Source organism: Castor canadensis, chromosome 19, assembly GCF_047511655.1.
Source record: "Castor canadensis chromosome 19, mCasCan1.hap1v2, whole genome shotgun sequence".
Taxonomy (NCBI): Eukaryota; Metazoa; Chordata; class Mammalia; order Rodentia; family Castoridae; genus Castor; species Castor canadensis.
In genome coordinates, this window is record NC_133404.1 from 40,910,670 (window position 1) to 40,926,667 (window position 15,998).

At 47.3% G+C, this 15,998-nt stretch overlaps 1 non-coding gene across 1 annotated transcript; it reads right to left on the reverse strand.

Moving 5' to 3' along the window:
- Window positions 1–503: 503 nt before the first annotated feature.
- On the reverse strand, window positions 504–605 carry LOC141419351 (small nucleolar RNA U13). Its single transcript, XR_012444130.1, has one exon. It is a non-coding gene; the product is annotated as a small nucleolar RNA U13 (small nucleolar RNA).
- Window positions 606–15,998: the final 15,393 nt, after the last annotated feature.

A 15,998-nucleotide genomic window follows, 5' to 3' on the forward strand; every position in this document is an offset into this window, starting at 1 on the left:
TTAAGAAACTTCTCCAGTTTTAGTGTAGTATCAGAAAAATATCCACAATTATCATAAATAAATATTAAAAGGGCTATCCTCTTTTTTACAACTAGATAATCTCACCAAATTCTTTTGTTAGAAAATACAATCATTTCTTATAAAATACTTAGGTGAATATGCAATGAGTATAGCATTCTTTGGCCGTCCTGGGGTTTGAACTCAAGGCCTCGCACTTGCTAGGCAGATGCTCTGTCACTGAGCCATGCCACCAGCCCTTCTTGCTTTAGGCATTTTTCAGATAGGCTCTCACGTTTTTTGCCCAGACCCAGCCTCGGAATTCAGTCCTCCCAACCTCTAGTTCCCAGTAGCAGGGATTACAGGTGAGCCACCACCACCCTGTCTAGCATTATTTTAAATAAACTAATGAATTTTACCCTCAGATTTGATATGGCATGGTGATACTGATCAATATGACACACGTAAACAAAAGAAAGCTCTTTAAAGGGCTTCAGGTTTTCTCAGGTCACATGGGGAACGCGTCCAGTGCATAACGAGAACTGAAGGAGGTGCCTCTCACAATGGTGTGAAAACCCGATCATCACGCTTATGAATCATGAAAGGATGCAGGACTTCAATTATTTTTCTATTTCATCTCACTTTATATTTGTGGGGCAGGGCCTTGCTCATGCTAGGTAAGCACTCTTACCACTGAGCCCAGCCTGGGCCTTCAGTTTTTAAGAATGTCCCAGGCTGAGCACCACTGGCTCACACCTGTAATCCCAGCTACTCAGAAGGCAGAGATCAGGAAGATCATGGCTCGAACCCAGACTTGGCAAATAGTTCTCGAGACCCTCCCTCTCAAAAAAAAGCCATCATAAAAAAGGGCTGGTGGAGTGGCTCAAGTGGTAGAAGCCTAACAAGCATGAGACCCCAGTTCAAACCCCAGTACTGCCAAAAAAAGAATGTCCTGGGAGCAAAAGGTTTGAGAACCACTGGCTTAAACCCAATCAGGCTTCATCCTTGGTGACCAGAGCTGGGCCCTGTCTCTCCTGCAGTCCATGGCTGCCCCAAGGTGAAGGTAAAGGGTGCCTGGGCAGCTCCTGGTTCCTGAGGAAGGAGAAAGGAGCACAGGCAGACACCAAGCAGTCACCAAGTGGCTGCAGAGTGAATCCTGGCCTGGACCAGGGGCCCTTGGGACAATTCTGACAGCAGGTTTGGCACCAAGTCCAGTACACATTACAGTAGATGGTTAGAGCAAGGGACAGGGGACCTTTCTCTTGTGAGGCCTGAGGCCTCCTCTCTGCAGTGCTCACGGCCTCCTTGCAGCCCTCTCTGTGTGAGACCTTCTCCATGAAGTGAACCCTTCTGATCTGACTCTTCCAGTACACCCCATCTCCCTGGTCACCATGTCTGCAAAGTGAGAAGTCGCAGTGAACAATTTAGTTCTTCTGCTAAACACGGTATGCTATCATGTAGCTATTCAAAACTCTGAGAACTCCGGTGTACACAGGAGAAAGCCCAAATTCTTGACACACACTTAATGATTTCCACATGGTGGCCCCAGCTCATTCCCCAAACTTCTAGAATGAGTCAAACCTAGTGGTTAAGAGTATGCATTATGCAGCCAGGCCATCTGGGTTCAAGACCCAGTTCTGCCAACCATCCACCACCTGAGTGACCAGAACAGTGTATGCTTGTCAGTGATTGACAGCTGGACCTTCAAGTCCTTACTGGGAACGTTTGCCAATCTCCATCGTGTAGATGCTTCCACCTTGGCCAATTTTGTTTGTTTGTGTGTTTGTCGGAGGCAGCATCTCCCTGTGTCGCCCAGGCTGCCCTGGGCTCATTTGTTGACATGGGGGCGAGGGGGAGTGTCACAAGCCTGTGATGCAGCCACTAGGGAGGAACAGGTGGGAGAATTCCAGCCTAAAGTCATCCCCAGGCAAAAGGTTAGGGAGAACCTATCTAAAAGTGAAAGAAAGAAAAGGGAGGGAGGGAGGGAGGGAGGGAAGGAAGGAAAGAAGGAAGGAAGGAAGGAAGGGAGGGAGGAAGAAAGAGGTGGGGGAGGAAGGAAGGAAGGACGGAAGGAAGGGAGGGAGGGAGGAAGAAAAAGGTATAGGTGTGGCTCAAGTGGTAAAGTACCTGCCTAGCAAGTTTGAGGCCCTGAGTTCAAATTCCAGTAATACACAAGAGCTAGAGAAAGAGAGAGAGACCTAATCTTTAAACCTGAACCTATAAAACACTTAGAAATAAAAATGGAGGAAAACATTCCTGACACTGAATTTCCTGCATTTGGCACCAGAAGTACCCGTGTCAAGTAAATAGCCAAATTAGACAACATCAAAAACTTGATACTTCTAACAAATAAAACACACACAAAAAGAAATAAAATCTGTTCATCAAAGGACACAATCAGCAAAGTGAAAAGACAACCTATAGAACAATGCAGAAAACATATGTAATCATGTATCTGACAAGGGATTAGTATCCAGAGTATACAAAGAACACCTACAGCACCTCAACAACAATAGCAACAACAAAGATAACCCAATCTTTTAAATGGGAAAAAGATCTGAATAGACATTTCTTCAAAAAAAATAAAAAGATATGCAAATGACCAACAAACACATGAAAAGCCACTCAGATCAAAGCTGTGTGACCATCACTTCATACCCACCAGGATCGTTACAATGAAAACCAACCAGTGTTGTCAGGATGAGAGAAAGTGGAATGTGTGCCCTGTGGTGGGAATTGAAAATGGTGCAGCTGCTGTGGAAAATGGCGTGATGGCTCTTCAACCAACACGTGCCAGTACCATGCTGTTTTTATTGCTATTGCTTTTTAATATAATTTGAAGTTGGGTACTGTGATACCTCCAGCATTGTTCTTTTTGCTGAGTATTGCCTTGGCTATTTGCGGTCTCTTGTGTTTGCAAATGAACTTTAGGGCAGATTTTTCAGTCTCTGTGATGAACGTCATTGGGACTTTGATGGGAATTTCGTTGAACATGTGGATTGCTTTTGGTGGTGTAGCCATTTTCACAATATTGGTTCTACCAATCCATGAGCCGTGCAGCTATGTTAGACAAACAAAAGTCACTTTTTTCTTTCATTTTTAAAATTGGAGAATAGGAGGGCAGAACAGGTCCTGTCTGGGGAGCTGGCACCAGTGGGAGGGGGGAGGATGTGGGGAAAGGGGTAGGAAAGTGAATTCAATTATGATATATTTGAAACATTGTAAGAACTTCTGTAAATGCCACAATGTGCCCCCACCCAGCACAACAATAAAAAATAAACATAACAGTGAATAAATAAAACATTTCTAAGAGGGAATAAAAATAAAAGTAGAATTTCTATATGACCCAGCCACTCTGCTTCTGGACATATATCCAGAACTGAAAGCAGGATCTCCAAGAGATGTTTGCACACTCATGTCCACAGAGTACTGTTCATACCAGCCAAGAGGCAGAAGCAACTCAAGTGTCTATTGAGTGAATGGATGAACAAAATGGGGTAGATTCGGTGGAATATTATTCAATCTTAAAAATGGTTAAACATTGAGGACATAATGCCAGTCATGAAAAGGCAAATGCTGTATGATTTTTCTTAGATGAGGTACCTGGAAGAGTCAAATTGAGGCAGAAGAAAGGTGAGAACAGGCCATGAGTATGTAAAAAAGTCCCCAGAGTGCTGCCAGGACTTCTGAGTTTCAGTCTCTACTGTACCACAAGTTACCAACCCCAAAAGATTTTGCAGTGTGCAGAAAATGGAAAAACCAGAGCCAAACAAACCTAATGCTCTTTGTATTCTCTTCCCCAGCACCCACGGGATGCTGGGAGCAATGGCAGTCATAGCTGGAGAGAAATCTAGAGAGAGAAGAAGGAGCAGCAAAGAGCCTGTAATTATAATGGAAGCCAGAAAGAAAGGAGGAGAGGGAGAGGGTGGGGGAAGGGAAGGGGAGGAGGGGGAGTTTGGTCCAGGGAGGCAAATCCACTAAGGCGGATTTTAGACCCTTCCAGTCTGCCTCACCCTGTCTCTTTCATATTGGACTCAAACTTAGAAGTGGGCAGGCATCACCTGGAGAACTTTAAAAATATGGTGGGTCCCACCTCTGGATACTCTAATGAATTCATGGCCTGGCCTGGGCCTCAGTGCCTTTAAAAGCTCTCCAGGCCCCAGTGGCTCACGTCTATAGTCCTAGCTACTTGGGAGGCTGAGATTGGGGGGATCAAGATTTGAGGTCAGCCTCAACAAATAGTTTGCAAGACCCCATGTCGAAAACAACCAGAGCAAAATGGACAGGGAGTGTGGCTTAAGTGGTAGAGCACCTGCTTTGAAAGTGTGAAGCCCTGAGTTCAAATTCTAGTCTTAACTAAGTAAATAAATAAACAAATAAACACACGCAGCCAGGGACAGAAATCACTACTTCAGGGAAATTCTAACGCTAGAACAACTGCGTCCCTCCCCCACATCCAAGCTACATCCATGTCCACGGGCAACAGCCAGTTACAGGTGTCTCTGGGCCAAGAGAGCAGTCCCAGGTTCCCCTATCCTTCTAGCCCAGGTCAGGAAGAAACCCATCTAAAGTTTGGTTAACACCTCATGGGCCTGGGTGCCTTGGCTCTTCAGCCGGGTTTGCACATTTCTAGAAGCTCTCTGGACAGGAGGAGGGGGGCAGGGAAGACAGGCCAAATGGTCTCAGGTGTGGTGTGAAATTGGGCAGGAGGAGCAGTGGGTCCTACTGGGAAAAGCAACTCAGACAGAGAACAAACAATTTATGTGAAAGGCTCAGTGGTCCAACTGAGCCAGCAGGGCCTCCTCTGCCACCAGAGACCAAAACTTTCCACTAGGGACATGGCATCTGGACACAGTGTTTATATGGCCGTTCAAGACAAAGCCAGAGGTCCATGACTCGGGAACTTGACATTCAGGTTTAACCTCCAGGAACCTCATGCTTGGAGTCTAGCCAGTGCAGGAATGTAGCCAGGCCCCGTGTGGACAAAGAGAGGCCACCCCAGATCCTCAAATTCCAGCGGCCACAGTGACACCCACTCTGCCCACAGCTCTCTGTCAACACCCATGGGTACCCCACCCACGGGGCTGTCCTGCCTGCTTGGGTCTCTACTGAGTAAGCCTCTTCTAATCCTCAGAGCTCAGGAGAAGCTAGCCAACACGTGAATGAAAAGGGAGACGTGCCCACTGGCCTGACACAGAAAGTCAACAGCTCTTCATCTGGGAAAGTTTGTCCCCCCAAAATTCACAAGTCTGGGGCCTCATCTGGACAGAAAGTGGGTCTCTGGTATTGGGTGGTTGTTATTCAGATCCCTGCTTAAGAATCACCGCCCTGCCAATCAAGTTTCTTGTTTTAACAGGAATAAGAAAATTGAGGTGCCTGGTAAAATTGTAGCTCCAAGCAACAAACCATTTGGAAAGAGAAATCCAAAAAGTAATGCCATGTGGTAGCATCAAAATGATGATCCATGGGTGGGTGAGCGGATGAACACATGGTGGCAATTTGATTTTAGCCTTTCGAAGGAAGGTAATTCTGACACATACACAATGTGGATGAACCTTGAGGACATGTGCTGAGTGGGATAAGCCAACTGCAAAAGGACAAGTGTTATATGACTTTTCTTACACAAGTCCCTTACAGTAGACAATTTCATAGAGACAGAAGGCAGAGTGACTTGTTGTTTAACAGGTACAGAGTTTCAATTTTTAAGATGAGAAATAGTCTAGAAATGAAGGTGATGGTGGTTGCAAAGCAGTGTGAAAGTACTTACTGCCACTTGAAATGTAAATTTTATGGTATGTATATTTTACCACAACTTTAAAAAATTATCTTTACTCCCCCTCCCCCCAAAATAAGTAATTTTAGAGATGCACTTTACCAAAGATGGCTGAGACCTACTTTTCTGACCACTTCCTGTTCACCCTGCTGGTGAGGAAAGGATTCCCACCTCCTCTCACTCCCTCAAAAAGTTTGAGATGTCCACCCAATGCTGGACAGATAACACGACAGCAGTTTATTTGTCACAGAGTCTCAGCCCAGAGGGAGAAGGATGCCGTAGGCTGTGCAGGGCCATATGGGTGCTGTACTAGGGAACAGAGGGACCCAGCAGGGTTGTGGGAGGCAGGCTTTGTAGAGGCAAGAGGGTAAGGAGTCACTTTGGTTCCTACAGAAGAAGGGATGGGTTGACTTAAATAATTCCGGGGTCTCCAGGGAAGTGAGGCCTGTTATGTTGAGAAGAGAGCTAGTCGGAGCCAGGCGGAGTCTTTCCTGCTTTTGGGGGGAGGGAGGGAGGGAACTCTAGAGAGCAAAGGAGTTTGGGGGCCTGTAAGCCTCAAAGCTATTAGGGTAAACTTTGGAATTTTAGGTCTTGTAACACCAGTAAAATGCAAAATACTGCCAAGAAAAAAGAAGGAAAACCTAAATAAATGGGAAGATATACCATATTCATGGATGGTAATACTTAGTACTGTTAAAATGTCTATTTGTACCAAATATATTCAGCACAATCCCCATCAAAATCTCAGAGCATATTTAAAAAAAAAAAGCCATTAAGCTGATTTTCAAATGTATATGGAAAAGTAAATAACCTTAAATGACCCAAATAGTGTTTTTGAGGGGCAGGGTGGAGCTTAGTGGGGGTTTGACTCAGGGCTTCATGCTTACAAAGCAGGCTCTCTACCACCTTCCAGTCCGTTTTGCTCTGGTTACTTTGGAGATAGCTGTTTCTTGAACAATTTTCCCAGGCTGGTCTCCAACCTCAATCCTCCCAGTCTCAGTCTCCCAAGTAGCAAGGATTACAGGCATGAGCCACTGCACCTGAGAACCCAAACAATTTTGAAAGAGAATCAACAACCCTATCTAGTTCAAGTCAAATGATTTTAAAAAAAAATCTGCTCTTTACAACTCACTGTTATAGAAATAAAAAAAGGAAAGTCAACACATTGGGGGAAAATATCCCAATACTTATATTCAACAAAGGATTTCTATCCAAAACATATAAAGAACTCCAAAAATTCAAAAAGGTAAACAACACTCCCCCCCACACATACACACAACGAACAAAAGATTTGAACAGACATTTTGGAAAGACGTACAAATGACCGATCAGCACACTAAAATTTTTAAACAACCTTAGTCATCAGGAAAACATAAATTAAAACCATAATGAGGAACCTTCATACATTCATTTAAATAGCTAAAATCTGACAAAATCAAATGTCAGCAAAAATGTGAAAGGAGCAGGGTGCCGGTGGTTCACACCTGTAATTCCAGCTACTCAGGAGGTAGAGATCAGGAGGACCACAGGTTTGAAGCCAGCCTGGCTTCACGAGATCCTATCTCAAAAATCCCTTCACAAAGAAGGGCTGGTGGAATGGCTCATGCCTAGCAAGCATGAGGCCATGAGTTCAAATCCCAGTACCACAAAAAAAAGAAGGAACTCAGACATTCTCACACATTGCTTATGGTAAAGCAAAATGGTATGGTGCTGCCATTTTAGAAAACTATCTGGAGGTTTCTTATTAAACTAAAAATATACTTATCATATAAGCCAACAGTTCTACTCCTAGACATGTACCTAGCAGACACAACTGCAAATGCATACATGCCTGCTCATAGAGCTTTGTTCATAAAAGCCGGAATCTGAACACAATTCAAACCTCTGTCAATAGGTGGCATGCACAAAGTGCGACTTAGTCACATAAGGAAATGGAGGAATGCTGAAATCAAACTGAGCATTACTTGCTTCTGGTTGCTGTAACACCGCCACCGACAACTTTAGACATTTATCCTCTTGCAGTTCTGGAGGCCAGAAGCCCAAATTCAAGGTGATAGCAGGGCTGCACTCCCTCTACAAGCTCTGGGAGAGAAGGTGTCCCCTCACTTCTGGTGGCTGCTGGCATTTCTTGGCATTACTTGACTGGTAGCTACATGGCTGCGGTCTCTCCCACCACCTTCACAAAGTGTGTGTGTGTGTTGATTCTCCCTTTGCCTCTCTCTGTTAAGGACACTTGCGATGGCCTTCAAAGGCCTAAATAAACCCAAAGCATCTCAAAAGCCTTAACTGCGTCTCATCTGCAAAAACACTTTTGCAAATTAAGTAACATTTAGCGGTTCCAAGGATTAGGGACATGAAATCTTTGGAGTCAACATTCAACTCACTGTATCACACGCCTCCATTTGTATGAAATTCTAAATTTGTAAAACTGAGCTACAGTGACAAGAAGCAGCAGTTAAGTTGCCTGGGCTAGGACGGATGTGACCGCCTGTGACGGGCCCGAGGGAACTTTCCAGTGAGACAGAAATGCTGGATACCATGATTGTGGTGATGGTTCCAAGACTGTCATGACTGGGTGAACTTATCAAAACTCATCAAGCTGGACCCTTACAGTGGGCACATTTTATTATACATAAATAAAGTTCATTTTAAAAGAAATCCAAATAAAGGGTAGATTTGGGAAATCAATCTTGGAAAATCTGACTTTTGAAAGTTCCAGATTTGTATAAACAGCTTGAGAGGCAGGTGCTGGACCTAAGAGAGAGACAGAGAGAGAGAAAGAGAGAGAGAGAAGAAAGGAGAGGGAGGAGGAGAAGGGAAGGGAGAGAGAGGAGAAGGGAGAAGGAGAGAGAGAGGGAAGAAGAGAGAGTTCTAGAACTTGGAGACAGGCCCCATTATATGCTTCCCTCTGCTTCCACAGATACCTGAGTACCAGGTACTAAGCACGGGTACCCTGCTGTGATGTCCTGGAGTGGGGTCAAGCTGTTGTGTCACAGGCAGCTATGACAAGAATTTATAGGTATCGAATCCCCAGAATTGGTAGAACCTTTCAGGGCTCTGATGATGGAGCAGGATTTTGACACATAGAAAAGTCAACACCAGTGCCTCCTGCTTCTGTCCCTTGGTGCCCTAGGTGTCCTCTGTGCCTCCCTCTTCACCCATGTCAAGCCCCCTCAGGATGGGCTCCCAGGCCTTTTCTCCTGCCTCTTGTCTTCCTGCCTTTTACCCAAGCTGTACTATACCAGTCCTGCCCACCCCTCCCTACAGTCTTCAGTCACAAAGCCACAACAATGAAACTTAACCTTCAGTAAGGCACACTGGGAACACCCCTCCTATACAGAGCCAGCCTGGGGATCCCCTTCTCTTAACAACTCCAACCCCAGGTTCCAAACCACAGTTCCAGTGTTCCCTGTTCTGAGGACTTGGCCTCTTTGACCTGGCTCTATGGTGTCTTCCTGCTTTCCAGGTGACCCTCATCTGCATAGGAGAGACCCACCACAGGCTTCTCTAATGGCCCAGCTCCCTATCTCACCATATTCCCCAGCCCTGACTCTTCTTAGGCCTCTGTCACTCAGCTCCCATTCTTGCTCTTTGAAGCAATTGGAAGATTCACAGTTGCCTGGATTTAGTCCTATGTCCTTTGCATACGGGGACATCTTGGAATAATGTCTTAGTCTTGGTCCCCTCATGAGCCAGTAGGCTTCTCCCCAGCACTCCAGCTTTGCTGAGTGAGGAAAGGCAGGCTTCCTAGAGCCAGGTACAAGCCATGAGCAGGAGGACTGAGCCCCATGCACTCCAGGGACACCCCTCTGCTTCTTTGCTCTCACCGCAGGGGAGGCTCCAGTTGTCACCACAGGTGGAACAGGCAGAGCTCCCCATTGGCTAGCTGAGTTAAGCCCCTGACAGGTCCCAAGATGGGAATCCTGGGGCTGCCAGCAGGGCCATGACCAGCTCTTGGGTGATAATTTCTACCTTCTGGAGATCTCACTCAGTAGTCTCAATATATGGTCCCAGGAGATATGGGATAAAGCCATAGGGAAGGAATGGGGCCTCCAGAGGAGCTAACACGTTAGGTCCAAGAGGAGAGCTAACAAAGGCCCTGGACCTATCAGGCTGTGTCAAAGACCCAGGCCCAGAACACATCTTAAGTGAGGCCTTTGAGCCCTGAAGGCTGGGGAAGAGAAGCCACAGGGAGGAGGCTGGCCTCCTCACTTTCCTGAAAAGTGGGGCTGGACCATGGGCAAACTGATCCCCACTGAGGTGACAGGCTATTCTGGCTAGGGTCAGCCCAGGCAGGCCCCAGGGCACCAGCCTGACCCTCACCTGTTGTGGGTGGCTCCAGTGTAGGATCAGGTGAGGGTTAGGCTGTATCAGGGATGGCAAAGCTCAGGCTTTCAACCAAATACCAGGAGGTCAGCTGTAACCTCTGAACCCAGGTGTGACATCAGGCACTGGAGCTCTAGCCCTTCTAGCTGGATTTGCCTAAAGATGTTTACCTTTCTGTGGTAAAACTCCCACCTGCAGGTGCTGACCTGAAGCCTGCTCTGGGGGGGCCCTCTTCAGCTCACCTCCCCTAAGTTCTGGTGCTCCAGTCTATACTCAAATTCGCCCACACTGGAGGCTGCTTGATGGGCTCCTAGCCCTGCCCAGCTCCAGCCTCTGGCCGTTGCCTTCACCTGCTAAGGCACCTCTCACCCACTGTTTAAACAGCTCCTGTTCCAACCAGCCCTAGGAACGCCTTCTGATAGACAGAGGCTGGCAGATGGTTACAGAGCCTCGTCCATGCACCCCCAGAGTCCAAGCAAGAGGTGGGGGCCCCTTCACACTTTTGACCATGCACCGTACCATATCTTAGAAGGACCAAATTTGACCGAGCGGGAAGGGAGACGGAGCAAGTGACAGTCTGTGAACACCTACAACGAGCTTCTCATTGTTACCTGAGCTGGGCAGCATGGTTAGCGAGTTCTTTGAGCCCAGGCTCTGGAAAGGGCTCTGAAACTCAGCTCTGCCACTCTCTGACTGTGTGATCTTGGGTAAGATGTTTGACCTCTCTGGACCTCTGTTTCCTTCTTTTTGTTTTTTTTGTTTTGGTTTTGTTGTTTTTTGTAAAGCAAGAATAATTTGTGCTGGGTATTTACAAATCATCAGGTTGCTATGGTAACCGAATGAGTCACTACACATGACGACCCCTGGCTCAATGCATTTGAGTAATTATGACTCACTGGCAGAGCACTGAAGTGTGCCAGACCTGCGGGGCACAAAATACACCTATTTATTCACTCGACAAACACGTGTCACACAGCATGACGGGAGCTGAGGACACCACGTACCCTTGCCCTCATGAAGCTCCAGTCTGGGGGGAGGAAAGCAGACACTAAGTGAGTAACTGGAAAACTGAGGTGTGGACCCGAAAGAGAAAGAACAGAGGACAAGAGCAGAAGACAGGTGGCCCGTCAAGGCCGCTGGTGTTTACCGAAAACGGGAAAATGGAAGGTGAGGTGGCATATCCCAGAAGAGCAAGTGCACAGGGACCCTGGGGGAGGCCTCAGTGCAACCCCAGCCTCTGGGAGGCTGTAAGCAGAGAAGCAGCAGGACCTCACCTTACACTGTTCAGCGGGGATGCGGTAACCACCACCCCCCTTTTACGAAGGAGGAGACTGAGGCCTGAGATGACATCACTGGGGCAGCTAGCATTGGCACAGCTCTCATCGATCGTGGTTCAGACACTTGCAGCTCACCCTTCTCATGCCCCCTGCTCTGAAGGACACTCTGGTTACCCCCTGAAGTCCTTCACCCGCTCACGGGATCGCAGGGCCTTGAATTCATAGCACACCTAGGTCTCCGCCATGTGCAATCCCGTGTCCAAAAGCTTCCAAGACAATGGCTTATGCAAGATGGCTGTGACTGGCACGTCTTCTCCACCATGGTTTCCAACCCCCACAACCACTGGGGGTGACACCACAGGTAAGCCAATAACCACAGGTAAACGTGTCTCTCCTTGGGACGTGGAGTTAAACACACAATCTCAGAGATGTGACTTGGGTCCAGAATGGAAGAGGCCAAGGCCAAGGTGCCAGGAATGACAAATCTCCCAAGAATCCACCTGGAAGCTCCTCCCCAGAAACACCCCTCCCCAAAATAGGCAAAGAGGATCAGAAACACCATACAAACAGCTGGTCCACAAAACCCCCAGTGTGCCCTGGCTGTCCCCACCTCAGCCCTTTCTATTTTTATCAGGAGAGTGAGAGGGGGTTGCCAGGCGGGGCCAGGCTGCTGTTTATGTCTGAAGTTTGAAAAGATGCACAGTGTACTTGGGAGAAGGCGTAGCAGTTAGAGGAATTTCAGAGGAGAATTTCAAACCTGCCAGGGTGAATAGGTGCCTTGTGTTCTGGCGTTTGACTCTGGAAAAGCCGCGTTTCCAAGCAAGGCGTGACGGACCAGGGGCCAGGGATGAGGAGTCAATGTCTGTTCGCGCCATTTGGACAGAGTGAGGCCCAGCTCACCTGGCCCAGGGAACAACTGGTTCTCAGATGTGGGCGGGGGTGTCTTCGGGAGGAAGCCCCCCGTCCCTCCAAGTGCCATTTCTATTTATTTCCCTCCTGATTAATTCATAAGTTAATCAGGACCCCACTCGGGTCTAAGTGTACTCTGTGTCTGTCGTCAACTTTTGGTCAGTGGGTTTTGTTTAGTGTTAGTTTTTTCATACGTACACATTGGCTTGTTAAGGTTTTAAGTCACTCTGTCAGTTTTTTGCCTCCTGTCTACATCACAAGTGTCCTTTTGATAGCGGTAGGTTGCATATGTGTAAGACCCATTCAACTGCCTGGCACCTGTGGCTCATGCCTGTAGTCCTATGTACTCGGGAGGCAGAGATCAGGAGGATCGAGGTTCGAAGCCAACCCGGGCAAATGGTTCATGAGATCCCATTTCAAAAAACCCTTCCCAAAAAAGGGCTGGTGGAGTGACACAAGGTGCAGGCCCTGAGTTCAAACCCCCCAAAAATAAAAAGACACATACAACTGGGGACTGGCTGAGGGTTCACTCTGTAGGCACCAGGACACTGGGGCCAACTGGGGATCTTGCTTCAATTGTGCAGAATAAAGGGCGAGAAAGAGCCACGTGAGCGTCCTCCCGGCTACACGGATTTCCTGTGTCTTCCCTTTCTTCACCCTTCAAAGGTCAAGGAACTCTGACACAGCCTCTCCATGTTCTAGTCCAGGCCCACCTGGCCCTCTCTTAAGTCAGGGAGGCTCAGGAAGGCAAGGTGACTTCTGGGGACAGGCGTCTGCCTTGATGGAAATCCCTGGGATCATGGTGGCTTACCTCATTTCCTTGAGCCCGGGGTGAATGTCGGGAAGCGCCAGACTCTTCAACGTCCATAGCTTCCACAATGCAACACCCCAGCTGAAGGTGTGGCTCAAGTGGTAGAGTGCCTGCCTAGCAAGCATGAGCCCTGAGTTCAAATCCCAGCACAGTCACAAAAAAAAAGGGCTTGAAAATGCCTTAGCCACAAAGTCCTAACAGCTTCAGAAAAGCAGTGTCATGCAATTAAACTCCAGCTCTGTCTGACAAAAGCGCACCACTTGACAAGGCCTCTGTTTCCTCTTTCCCCACCCGCCTCATGGGCACCGCTTTTCCTTGGGGTGTGGGGTCTCTGCACCCCCTCCCTGAGTTTTGGGTCTCTCTCTATTTTTCTTAGCACCCTTATGTTTCTGTCCAGCAGTTTCTTTCTCTACCTTTTCTGTCTCAATGTTCACCTTAATTACAGTATGCAAGTAAAATACAGTTCAACGTTTGTTGAATGGAATTTCATGCTCCCTGTTCCTGTGTGTGTGTGTGTGAGTGAGTGAGAGAGAGAGAGAGAGAGAGAGAGAGAGAGAGAGAGAGAGAGAGAGTCACACTACAGTGTAGCCCAGGCTGGCCTCAAACTCTCGATCTTCCTGCCTCAGCTCTGAGTGCCGGGCTTATAGGGTGTACCACCACACCCCGCACTCTGCTCATATATTAGGCTGATCATTTCCCTGAGTTCCAGAATCACAACACTGCCTGCTGCTGGTGACCTCCCCCCGGGATCTCCCTCCATTTCTGAAAACCCGACTTCTCTAGGATGGCACCCATGTCTTTTTTCCCAGGCTGGCCACCCTTCCCCATCTCTCTGTTGCTGTCCAAATTTCCCAGTCATCCAGGCTCAGAAATTGGGGGCCATTGTCCAACTCCTGATCCTGGAGTAGACATCATTCTCTCCACTGTGACCGTGGGATTTATCCCACCACCCGAAGGTACGTGTGGCTTCTCCTTCAGTGTCGACACAGGATATTTAAAATTTTGGATGAGTTATCATACGGTTTCACGTAAAAATCCAGATATCTGGCTTCTTGAGGAAAACAGCCACAGCAGCCCCTTCCCCTACGGAAATGATGTGACCTAGCAACAATGACCCTGAGGTCCTGAATGATGGACCTCATTGGGGGGACCTGGGTAGTCGCTGCCCCTTAGGAGGGGACATCACACTTCAGATTCCTGCCAGTCTGAGTGAAAGAAGACAGAACACAAAGGGACAGCATCTATGTCACGTTCTAAAATATACAAAGCAGCTGGGCATGGTGGCTCATGCCTGTAATCCCAGCTACTTAGGAGACAGAGATTGTGAGGATCAAGATTTGCAGCCATGGCTGGTTGAGTGGCTCAAGTGGTAGAGTGCCTGCCTAGCAAGCATGAAGCCCTGAGTTTAAACCCCAGTACCACCAAAAAAAAAAAAAAAAAGATCTGCAGCCAGCTCAGGCAAAAAGTAACAAGTCCCCATTGCAACAAAGTAGCTGGTGTGGTGACTCACCTCTATAATCCCAGCTACTTGAGAGGCTGAAGGTAGGAGGGTCAAGGTCTAAGGGTGGCCCTGGGGCATAAACATGAGATCCTATCTATCTAAAAAGTAACATAAAGCAAAAGAGTGCTAGTAAGCATCTGCCTAGCAAGTGCAAGGACCTGAGTTCAAACTCCAGTACTGCCCCCAAAAAATTAATTAATAAAATAGATCAGGTGGAGAGCATTGATTAGGAGGGATTCGAGGAACCTTCTGCGGAGCTGCAGTGGGCTACAGTTTGATCTAGGTTGTGGCCACAGTGGTGTTTCCACATGTAAAAAATTCACCAAGTTGCACACATAAGACCAATAAGGATAAGATGATATTTGGCAAAGGGCCAAAACTATAGAAAGGATCAGAACATTCTGTATACACATTACAGACAGTATCTATCACAATATCAGTAATGGAAGGGAAGTAGGGAGGGAAAATATTGGCACAGTGCCTAGTGTAGTACCTGGTGATTAGAAGGAGATCAGTAAATGGCTGCTATTTTTAAAAGTTTCATATATGAGCTGAGCATGATGGTGCATGCCTGTAATCCCTGCACTCAGCAAGAAGATCTTGAGTTCAAAGCCAGCCTGGGCTACATAGCAAGACTCTGTCTCAAAAACAAAGTTAAAATATGAAGGCTAACACTAATAAGTAAAAACATCCCAAGAATTAAAGACAACCCAGTTAAATGCTGCTTTTCTCCCCTTTATACATTTCTGTATTTTCTCCCTTTAAAGAAATATACATGAAAAAATACAGCAACTAAGCTGTCAGGACAACAATGCCACCACTCAAGTAAGCACCGCTCCATGAGGACAGGTCAGCCTGTGTCCCCACACACCAAGCCTGTGACCCCACTGCTTGTTTTTAAGCAGGTGATTTTAACTCTGGATCAGTGGAGTTGCAGCCCACACCTCCTCCATTTCTCTTTCAGCCGGTGTTTTTGCTCATTTTGTAAGTGTATTCTGTGTCTGTATCACACTGTGTGACAATCTGGGGCAAATGTTTTTTTAAAATCCCTCTTTTATTGCTGAAAGAAAGTAAAGAAATCTTGCCGGACGTGGTTATGGCTGGGTGTTCAGGACCCCAAGATTCTGATGACTGGAGTAAAGGAAAGAGCAGAGAAGAGCCAGCTGTGGGAGGCTGCCCCATAGGGTCCAGGTCAGGGACAGAGGTGAGCAGGTTCCCAGGAGCCTCGGGGACTGGGGCCACCTGGGCAACCACTCAGTCCAAGTGCACCAAAGCCTAAATCCTCCTCCCCTAGACCTGCTTGGAAATTGTCTCTGTTGATGACAAGGATGGTGGTGGTGTAAACCACCTTGGCTAAGTGCGCCAGTACTAATGCTAAGTTCTTGATGCAAAATGCACCAGTAC